The sequence below is a fragment of the Trematomus bernacchii genome, unplaced genomic scaffold (assembly GCF_902827165.1).
Source record: "Trematomus bernacchii unplaced genomic scaffold, fTreBer1.1, whole genome shotgun sequence".
Taxonomy (NCBI): Eukaryota; Metazoa; Chordata; class Actinopteri; order Perciformes; family Nototheniidae; genus Trematomus; species Trematomus bernacchii.
Genome location: NW_022987567.1, coordinates 6,737,886 through 6,747,878, shown reverse-complemented (window position 1 = coordinate 6,747,878; position 9,993 = coordinate 6,737,886). Strand labels below are relative to the sequence as shown.

The window sequence follows — 9,993 nt, the reverse complement described above, 5'->3', positions numbered from 1 at the left end:
CAAGACACTGGGTGCTGGCCTTGGTTAAACTCCAGCTCGTGCACTTCACTCGGCATCAGCCAATCAGATTGCTGCTCCCACTGTGAGTGGGACCCAGGTAACCCCCCAAAACACACTATCCTGGCTCCGAAATCAGAATCAGAATCAGTTTTATTACCAGGTAGGTTGATACGTACGAAGAATTTACTTGATGTCGTGGTGCAAAAACCAAAACTAAAAAAACACAAACTATTTTATGAAAAATATAATAACATTAAAAATAACTACAAAAATATAGTAAAAATTAAAAAAACAGTATTTACATTGAAATAGAATGGAATAAAATATGTGCAGTAATAATAAAAGACCAGATATTGTGTACATTGTGGTGCATTAATGTGATGCAGAGAGTCTGCGTTGTGGCTGAGGGAAAGTGTCAGTGGGAATGAATGGTGGAACGAGCTCCTCATTGACATCAGGAAAAGCAGAAACTCTGCATTTCTTCCTCACAAACTGAAACTGTTTCCATTGTATCTTGGCAATTCAATTCTTGCATAAAAAAAAAGCACTTAAAAAAGTTATTTTAGCCTGGGGTGTCAAACTCAATTTCTTAACCCGATAATAAACCTGATTCTGAGTCTGATTGACAATGTCATCATCCTAACTTTAGATAACAGGATTGTTTTCTTTACATCTAAAGTAAATGACATTCAATTATAAATCAATAAGAGATGAAAATAAAGCAATGTTTCAGAAACTTAACATAATATGCGAGGGTCAGGGTTCTTACACCTTTTCCAAAGTCAAATTCAAGCACTTTTCAAGCATTTTCAAGGTGCATTTTCAAGCTTTTCAAGCATCTTACAGCTGTTGTAAATTACATATTTATATACACATACTTATACTCAAATGATTATTTCCCTGCCTCACATTAAATCTGATGTTCTTTATGCTATAAACAACCAAATGTGTGTTTCATAATAGCATTCTACATGAGGATGAACAATTTAAATTTTTAGAAAATAAAACTCAATTTAATATTTCAAAATGAGTGACCCATCTGTACGTAGACTGGGCATCCCATATAACCTGGCTGAGCCAATATAAAACAATCAGCCAAATAACTTTTCAATACTATTTTGAGGGTACTTTTAGGTTGGCAGTAAACACAAGTCAGAGGTAAATGGTTTACTTTGACCCCACTACATGTATTTAATACCTTTAGTTACTTTACAGATGTGGATGAATGATGTGAAATCTAATCAAGTGTTAAATCAGACTTTAGGTTCCACCTGGAGTAAATTCACAAGCTACCCTGCAGTATACAAAGTCATTCAAACTAGCTGCACCTTTACCAGCTTTGAGAACACTTTAATGATCAATCATTATAAAACATATCATATACAATTATTAGGGATGCTCCGATCGCCAATTTTGGGGCCGATCGCCGGAATCAGCTTGTTCCAGAGGTAGATAAAATAGCTAAGTGTGGTTAGGTCTAACTCTTAATGTGTGTTCTGCTTCGCTCACCGGTCCGTCACAGCGGGTGGAGCTGCAGGATTTCTGCTTCACACACACGTTGCATACCGCTATTTTATTGTCATTTTCGGACACTTAAAATACTGCCAGACTAGTGAAGCCATTTTGGCGAGCTTGTTTTGCCGCGCACAGTTAAGTGTCATGTATTTTACATGCAACGATAGCCTAATCTAAAATGCTCTACTACGGCGTACCTTCGTGTGGTGTGTGGCTCGTCAGCGCAGACTCTCGCATCGTTATTGTTGCACACTTTGCAGGAGGCTACTCTTGGGCTTTGCTTGACCCTCGTCTTAGCCATGGCTTGTATTTGTCTTCTGCTAGCCAACGCTCGTTGAAACGGCAACCTCCTGGCATACTGTCATCTATCACTCTCATCAGAATGCCCAGGTCACACACGTAACAAAACACTTGCCGGTCACGCGCATTGCGCGGGAAGGCCGGAGCGGAGCTGTTTTATGTAAAAGCGAAGCAATTAAGCGCGCTCCGAACTTCTTTATTTTTTTAATCTAAAAAGCGAAGTAAAGCATTTACAATTTCAAAGCACTTTATCCCAATTCAAAGCACCATTCCCAAAATTCAAGCACTTTTCAAACCTTGAAAACACCTCGTACAATTTCAAGCATTTTCCAGGATTTCCAGCACCCGTAACGCACCCTGAAGGGGTCTTTCCTCTTGTTGTCTCATAAACAATGGGATCTTTAGAAAACTAATGAAACAAAAACGCCTTCACTGGAAAATGGAAAAAACGACCAACTGATCTCTTTCATGATTAAAAGAACAAATAAGTAAAATAAGCAAACACTTAACGAATGTAAAAAGGTGTAGTGCTGCGGCTAAAATCCCATTAAAGAACTATTTAATAAACAAATTCATCCTGTTGACTAATTATATTATGCCAGATTAAATTAAATGCCATCATCTATCATCTTCTAGTTAAACCCATTAATACACACCTTATATAAGTTATAAGCAGTATGGTCATTTTAAGTTAATTAACTTCACCCATAAAGACAACTTCTAGAGAAGCACAGGGGAGATTCTGCTCAGCCTCCTGTGGCGTTTTCTCCTGGAGGCTGGGTATTTCTTTATATTTTTTATTGTATTAAAAAACATCTCTCCGCTGTTGTCAGTGAGTATTTTACAAAGACCTGAAACAGCGCCCCTCTTAATTAATCTGTGGGTGAAACATAGTATTGCCACGCTACACTCACAATAGAGTGGCGAGAGTCCCCTCCCCTTCCGGTTGAGCCCCATGGGACCTTATTTTCGGAAAAGTTATGCATTGAAGTCAATGGAAAAGAAGAAGATTATCTTTCGATCCCGTTTGAATTGTTGCCACGAATTACACATATGATGTTTGTCAATTTAAAAGATAATTTTGCAAGTCAAAAAAAAAAAAATGTGTCGTAAAAAACTGTGAAGTAACACATTTGTTTGTGTGAAACGCTCATGAACTACATCTCTCTGGTCAACAACACACGTCACCAAGATGGCCGTCACTACTGTCTTGTCAACACTACGATTGACTATCCTCACTATCACCACAATGAAACACGTCCTGAAGAATGTCATGCAAAGCTGCCTGCCTGCCTTCCTTTGATTCTCTCTGACTGCCTGGTCGTTTTACTGTTTAATGTCAACCATTGGTGCAGATAGCATGAAGTAGAGAAGATCGCCGATGCTAACGTTAGCGTTAGCATTTCTCCCCCGGGCTTAAATGGTGTATTATAGAATGATCACACCGGTGACAGTACTATTCAAAGGGTTCACGAAATATGACTACTACTCTTACTGTTTAACATTTTGGGTTACTTAATGTTACTTCATGTTAAGGCTAATCAAAATGACAAGGCTGTAATGCTAACTAACGTGCTAGCTACTAGCTAGCTTGATCCAGAGTACTCCTGGTCCTTTCATCAGACGGGAAGCAAAAATAACGAGCAAGACCCATTGCTGGTATAATAACAACGTGGTACTAAGCACACGGCATCTGTTAAAGTTATCTTATCTTAGCCAGCGCCATATAGATAGATTATATCTATATTGCGCTGATCTTAGATCTTAGTGGAGGAAAACAATTGTGACATCACTTACGCGACTCTGGGATTTGTAGTCTTTCTAGTTACGTATTTTTCATAGTCTTATATTTCAACAGTTTACGACAAACTGTGACTTTTTTGACATGGAAATTATTTTTAAGATTGACAAACATCATATGTGTAATTCATGGCACAATTCAAACGGGATCGAAAGATAAGTTTTACTCTCCCCATTGACTTCAAGGCATAATTTTTCCTAAATAAGGTCCCATTAACCCGGAAGTAAGTGGGCGTAACTTCGCCATTCTAGTACTACACCCGCAGTGTGCTGTGATACGATTTGATTGGTCGGAGGGAAAGCCCGCCGGCCCTTCCCTTCCGACCAATCAAATCGTCGGAAGGGAAGGCCTGGCTGACGTGCCGTGCGTGACGCTGCGTCTCAAACTGCCGTAGCGACAAGAGGCATATATGAAATCTCCCTTCTACACAATATAATATTTGCAAGTATAGAGTAGTGGCTGATGTTTTTAGTCAGAAACAGTTCACTGTAGTGTACACTTACTACTAATAAATAACTTTAGTGCCGAGTTTACTTATTTGCACTGTAAGAGACTGTATATTAACGCAGCCTCTGTCGGTCTTCTCACTCTCACTTTCCCGCCACATCTGGCCGACAATGAAACCTAGCCAAAAGTAGCTAGATAGCATTAAACATATAGCTGCTAATGCTATCTATATAATGCCGATTGAAGAATGATGGTCACAGAAAAGAGTGTAAGCTAAATTAAGTTAAAATAAATATATAAAAAAAAGAAGATGGCCTAAAGGAAAATAATTGTCATCCAGGCAGCTGAACTCAAACAATATGTAGGCTGTTCAACATTAGCAAAACATATTTATTTAAGTTAAAAAATATTTATTTAGACCCCTAGCTTGCTCACATTATGACAATATACTGCTCACTTTGTTAAAAACGTTTTGTTTCTGTAATAACTTACCTAGTGTTAGACTCTCCTCCGCTGACACATCCATCCTCCACAGCAGCCAGAGGTGAAAAGGGTAGTTTGGATTAGTGATGTGTCGGTCGCGAACGAGCCGGCTCAAGAGCCGGCTCTTTTAAGTGAACGACGGGAGCCGGCTCGCGCCCGCGAACGAGCCGTTTTTTGTTTTGTTATTTTTAAAGTAATACAAGACAGAATGATATGATGATCTCCGCGCTACAGCTGCTCCGTGCGTGCATGCATGCAGTGGCATGTAATATCCAAGGATTAGAGACTGTTGGATGCTGCTGTTTTGAGCATTGCAATACATTTATTTGTATTATGTTTTTTTATGATTAGAGACGGTTGGATGCTGCTGTACTGAGCATTGCAATATTTTTTTTTTCACTATGTTATTTATTTATGATTATCCTTGGGCTCAGCAAAGATTTGATGTCAGCTGTTGCTGTCTTTTTTTCTATAGTTAATACTGAAATAGAGCCCTGCTGTTTGTCAGGGCCTTTTCTTTAAATATAATTTTAAAATGTCGATGCTTACGTTTTTATAGGTGTTGCTATTTGCTTTGTGTATCGTGGTTCTACAAGCAAGTCTGTGCATTCATTGGGTGGTATCAGAGATACTGTAAATGCAATGAAAACAATTGGCCACAGCAAATAATTGATATTAAACATGTAATTTTTACTTTTGAATACTTCAGTACAAGGATGTATTGAAAATTTAAGTGATATGTGTACACATATAAATCACTAGTCAAAACAGGGCTACATTTGATTGAATTATAAAAGGTATAATATGTGGTAAACTGAAGAGCCGTTTGGGAGCCGAAAGAGCCGGCTCTTCTTGGTGAGCCGAGCCAAATGATCCGGCTCACCAAGAAGAGCCGGAATTCCCATCACTAGTTTGGATATTTGATGGACAGTTGGACAGTTGAAAAATGATACATTTGAAATAACTCATGATTGGGCAAGACAGTGGACACACTAATGTGTTGACTATGTGCATTTTATATACAGTCTATGATTTTAACTAACTCTAGTCTGCTCACAGGGACTATTTTTAACAACTACATGCAGCAAACAAACGGCAAAGGAACAAGAGATTAAAGGAACAACTGCTTCAAACGGTGAGTAACGGACACAATAAAGAGTGTGCACACTGAAGACGCCGCAATACCCCACCAGGAAGCCGGGCTCCTCCAGACTGTATGTTGGCATGGCAAGGACTTGTGTGTGTGAGGCGTTTGAAAACCATCATTATAATCTTTAACCACTGTTTCCTATACTTTTTCCCTTTAACCCTTTGTGTCCCCCGGTGGAATGCATACTATAGTATGGTACTTTATTTGGGGTATTTTAAGTATATTTTTCGTACTAGTTTTTACTTGAGTACAATAGGAATGCAGGATTTCTTCAACCTCTGTATTTATTTTTAAAAATGGCCTTTAGTTGAACACTTTCTTTAACTCTGCTGCCACCTGCTGGTATAAGTAGTTCGTGCACCTTACACACAGACAGACACGTGACCAGAAGTCTGCTTTTCATGAGAGCAACAAAATACCCTTCAAAAATAAAGGCACCCAACGTCCTGCTGTGATATTTATTATGAATTAGAACAATTCTTTATTGCTTTTATCGTGTACAGACTTTTCCCTTGCATTCTTAATGTAGCCTACTGGTTCTGCTCAAAAAAGGTTTTAGTTCTTCATTTCCGTAGATCTGACTATATTAACAAGGCTTTTGCGTTTCCACTACAGCGCGCAGCCCGGTTTAAGAGGGCTGTGACGTCAGCGGCCCGTTTGTGGTTGCGTTTCCACTTGGCCTAGTACCGGCCGGCTGGTCCTAATTCTCAGTTTTCTGGCCTCATAAAATCGTGGGGCCAGGGCCAAAGACAACCGGGCTGTGTTTTGACGTCAACGCTCTCGGCTACTGATTGGTCGGAGAGAATCGTCACAATCTGCGCGCGAGATAATCCATTTTTACAAACAGCATTTTTGTTAACGGAGGAGCTACAACAATGGCAAAGAAAAGCACACCATGGTCGGTCGAGGAAGTGACGACGTCCATTATATTCAGATGATAAGGTCCAGCGGGTGCTCGACGGGACAACTCGCAATATCAAAGTCTTTCAGGAGGTCTCTACACAGACACTGGACTCTCCAACGGCGTTACTGGAGTCTGCATGGTACGTTTTTGCTAACGCTGTGTTATTTGCTTGAAAGCTTTGTGTCCCTGCTTTGTGTCCCTATCTGTTCTAAAGCTCACTTCTAACAATAAGTCTATTTTATCCTTACATTTATGTTCGACAACCCCGATGGAGCCCCGAAGGCTAGCTAGGCAGATAGCATTAGCGAGAGCTATTGTTTGCTAACACCATATGTGCCATTGTTTACGTTCAGTTTGTCTTTTCTATAGTTGTTGTTGCTATTTATAGTATTGTCTGCAGTAGTTTGTGGAATTTACAAGTCATGTTTCGTTCTAGATGATTACATTGGACTAGCGAGGAGGAACAGTTCCGAACAACGTCCTCGCATCAACAGCACAAACCGAGGAGGAGAGGATCTGGCCCTGCAGGAACGGCAACTGGCCCAGCAGAATCAATGCCATGTCTTATCTTATTGCTTGTTGATAAATAATTGCACCCACCAGCGATCGCACAGAAAGATGGCATCATCTAGGCGTCCCTCTGCAGTCAGAATATCATAAACACCATCGTCCACAAAGCACTGTACAGGGGTTTATGGATTTAAGAGAATACTTATCACAGTGAAACCTTTATCATCTGTTGCAATTAAGCAAATAGAGAATAAATACTTGGTTAAATAATACATTTTAACTCTTTAGCAGGACAACTCTGCATACTGTTTGAAATTGAGTTTGCTAGCTTGAGGTCCCCTCTAAAACATAACATTACATAATGGTATTAAGAATACATGATAAATACATGTAGAAAAATTACTCAATTGTAATACCCTCGTTGTGCTAGACTCAAACACATTGCTTATATTTCAAAGGAGAGAACAAAGAAAACACCTATACAAAGAGAGCGGTGCACAGCGCTTAATATTTACTTGCACTATATTTCTGTTGATCTGGGTTATTGTGTTGCACTGTGGAGGAGCCTGTGACCTAAGATGTTCATTGTCATAACTACACTAGCTATGTTCGTATGACAAAATAAAAAACCTTGAACCTTGAGGCTGTCTTTCAGACAAACCATCATAATCATATTATTTTATGCTGTGGATACTTTAGCCTCCATCCATGTTAACAATTTTTTACACTTGCATTTATGAATATAGTTCTGTTGTGTTTTACACTTTTGTATTTATGTTTATAGTTTGCTTTGATATTTGCTTAATTTATTAGATTATTATTATGGGGGCAGTACTGGTGCTTGAATTCAAATATTTACTAAATAGTCTATTCTGATACATTTTTTTTGGTTTAAATAATTTGACAAACACATGTATGTGAAAAGAAAAGATTATTTGTTCAATACAATACAATGAATATTTAGGTATTACACGTAGGTTTTCCTCAGGCATCCTGAAGTTCTCCACCCACTGAGTGTGTGAAAGATGGAACAATCACATTCCACCACTCGGTAGCTCGGTCGGTAACTTCTGAAATACACAAACAAAAGCATACATATTTTTAATACGTAAAAGTGGTAGCTACAATTAATTAAATACTTGAAATACTTTGGTCGTATAGGGAGAGTGAGCCTAAACACATTGAGTTAGCGAACGTTAGCTTACCAAGTAGCATTGTAGTTAGTAGTGATTCGAGTCCACCTGTAGTCTCTGCGGCGTAGGAGGACTGCCCGAACTCTCGCGTCAGCTTCTTCTATACCCGTCTTGCTATACGTCGCCTCTTTCGAAACACTCTTGTCTATTTCTTGTGATAATAAACCACACAGCAAAAAACAAGCAAACGATCGCTTTCACATCTCCATTGTTTGTCGCATTGAAGATGACGTCACGGCAGTTTTAAGCAGCGTCGCTCCGCCTACACTGTTACTATAGATACTGACCCGGTTCCTAAACTGTAATGGAAACGCGCCACAAAGTGAGCTGGTCCTAACGAGGCCGGCGCGGCCAAAGGAGGCCGAGCGGGGCCGAGCGAGGCTGTGTAGTGGAAACGCGGCATAAGCTGAAGAAGGAAACTCCGAGTGGAAATGTTCGCTGTTCATGAACACACAGCTCAGGTTACATATCCTGGCTGTCCTGACACACAGAGGCATTACGCTGCTAAGAAGACTGCGATGGTAAACTAAAGGGGGAGTGTACAGAGCAAGCTTGCTTGGTAGCACATGTCTTCCGAGTCACTTCCTTCAGAAGCTAGGCAAGAATCCTTCCTGGCATTCGGAAAACGAAGAGTGGAACAGGCTAGCAAGTGTGCAGGTGTGCGTCATATGCAGGGGTTAAATTGGGATTTGATATGTGGGGGGGCTCTGTATGGAGGTGCGAGAGGGGGGCGGAGGTCGAGGATCTCATTATTTGACCTTAAGGGATATACACTGTGGCCCTAAAGCAACTGCTCCATTATCTGTTCAAATGCACACATTGATGCCACCAAATGTCACAATAAAATAGAAAGTACTACAAATAAACTGGAATTCATTTACATCTTAAATTATTAATAATATACACAAAAAAAGGTTTACAAATATCAACCTTCAAATTGCTTTTTTAAATCAACACTACTCTGCACACTTGCTAAAGAACATTTGTGTGGAAATCTCAATTCATTTGTAGGGCTGCGTGAGTATGGCCAAAGTAAATCTCACTGTAAACTATTTAATCATCACCAAATTCTGTGTTATTATGACTGCTCATAACTCAGCTTTATGCAGACATACATTTAGCATGGTGTACAGGGCCGGTTTTTTGGCATAGGCGACATAGGCGGTCGCCTAGGGCGCCAGATCTGGGGGGGAAAAAAAACCTTTTTGACTGTTTGCGCCCATCCTAATTTTCAGCCTTGATGTAACAACATTCATAATTAAGTAAAGGTAACACCCTTTTCACCCCGGTTACACTTTTCATTTGCCCTGTACGATGGGCGCTGTAAGTGATGAAGTGGGGGGTGTTGGCTTATCAGGCGCCCGCAGCTCACAGCCAAAGTGGGCTGGGAGCGAGCGAGAGAGATAAATGCAATTTATGTGAACAAATATTTCCAAGGCACTCCTTTATAATTATTTGGATAAACAGGTTTGAAATCATTTCAATGTATCTATAGACAGTAAACCAGAAATAATCGTTTAAAACTTGAGAGATATAAAAATATGCATAATACATTTTAAACTAGGTAAAATAAATATGAAGAACAACAAAATAAAATAAGTTATATTTATTTGTTATTGGCTATGGTAGGTTATAGGTTATGTTCACATATTTGGTTATTAAAATGTAAACCGATCTTTTAATATGGGTG

The 9,993-nt window shown here is 39.5% G+C and overlaps 1 protein-coding gene across 2 annotated transcripts in view; it reads left to right on the top strand.

The window, feature by feature from the left end:
* Window positions 1-9,993, top strand: part of LOC117478831 (nuclear factor 7, brain-like) — a 29,109-nt gene that overhangs the window by 10,523 nt on the left and 8,593 nt on the right. Inside the window, exon 1 of one of the 2 annotated variants that reach the window (XM_034125740.1) lies at window positions 5,600-5,681. The exons of the other annotated variant lie outside the window; for it this stretch is intronic. The gene's annotated coding sequence lies outside the window, so the exon portion shown is untranslated. Of the gene's footprint in view, window positions 1-5,599; window positions 5,682-9,993 lie in introns of those variants that run through there. 2 annotated transcript variants of the gene reach the window in all.